Source organism: Epinephelus moara, chromosome 5 (assembly GCF_006386435.1).
Source record: "Epinephelus moara isolate mb chromosome 5, YSFRI_EMoa_1.0, whole genome shotgun sequence".
NCBI lineage: Eukaryota > Metazoa > Chordata > Actinopteri > Perciformes > Serranidae > Epinephelus > Epinephelus moara.
The window spans coordinates 297,905-299,529 of record NC_065510.1 but is presented as its reverse complement, the minus strand read 5'-3'; positions in this window follow the sequence as shown (position 1 = coordinate 299,529).

Below are 1,625 nucleotides of genomic sequence, written 5' to 3'. Positions count from 1 at the left end.
GGAATAAGTTTTAATGCATTCAATGTTTTTTTATAGTCGTTTTGAATATTTCTTTGATAAATTCAGCCTGGAAGTCGTCCTTTATGTTTGTCGGTAAACTTGTGTTCCCTCCTGTAGCCCAAAAATAAATAACAGAATTTATTTGAGCTAATGTTTCGCTCAGCTTCTTTTCTTTTGTCTTTTTCTTTTCTTTTTCGTGCAGGTGAGGGTCTGTTTTGTTATGCCAAGCCTTGTTTTGTGATTCAGCTTCATATGCATATTAAACACCCCGATACTGATGTCGTTAAACCTGATGCACTGGACTGCATCTTCAAACAGGCCTGGGCAGACAGCAAGACTCTACATGTGGCTCAGCTGGTTCTAAAAATAAATTAATCCTTTTGAGTTCGTTTGACAAACTAAATTCCACATGATTAAAATGATCAGAGAGGACTGCCAACCTTTAAATAAATACTTAATGTCATCGCCTGCTGGAGAGATGATGTTTGAGCAGGATGTGGAACATGTGGACAGACGGGAGGGAACAGCTGAAAGAGATCATGTATGACAAAACAAACAAACACTGCAAAGTTATGCTCCACGCAAGAATCAAACAAGCAATCCTTTGCCTGTAATTTTCCATTAAAGGTTTCTGTTATTGATTCTACCTGTACTGATATAACTGGGGTGGAGAAAATGATAGAAACACCTGTCAGTGTAACACAATACAATTCAACATCCTAAAAATGTCCCATGTCAGTGTTTTCCCATTGTGTCTGATGTTTTTGAATTAATATTACTGTTGCATTAATGTGTATGTTGCATTTTACCGCTGTAGATGTTTAAGGTTGTGCTCCTTTATATACTGTTGGGTAGTTTAATCTACAGCAGTGCATCATATTCTATAAGATCATCATATGTTGGCAGCATTGCTGTCCTGTGAGAACTATGTACATCATAATCAAATAATATACATTATTCTGAAATGAGTCATTCTGCATAATGAGCACTTTTACTTTTTGTATATGGAGCTTAATACTTCCTCCACCTCTGCCATCTACCGCCCCCTTCAGGCCACAGTGCGTCACGTCCAGGTGGAGGTAGTTTAAGAGCAGGTAGAGCAGGGACACTCAACTCGCTTTGCCTCTGGGCCACTTTTACAAAATGACAGGAGTCCAGGGGCCGGTTAATAAACAAACATTAACAGTATATATAATGACTGAATCACCTGTTTTTAACCTTTCTATGTTTGCTCTCCTCACTCTTCTTTGCCAAGAGGCAAATCCAGTCGCAGCAGCACTGCACAGGTCAGGTGTACACAAGAGGCATTTTTAAAATGTGAGGTTGGGGTCTTGGGGATCCTCCCTGGCACTTTTTTTTTTTTTGATTAACAAGCTTTACACTGATCAGTCAAAACATTAAAACCACTGACAGGTGAAGTGAATAACATTGATCATCTTGTTACACTGCAGTGTTCTGCTGGGAAACCTTTGGTCCTGGCATACATGCAGATGTTACTTGATGCCCTCCACCCACCCCAACACTGTTGCAGACCAAGTAAACTCTCTCATGGCAACAACACTTGTCTATGGTAGTGCCCTCCCCCCCCCCCCCCCCCCCCCCCATCACAAAATAACACCCACAAA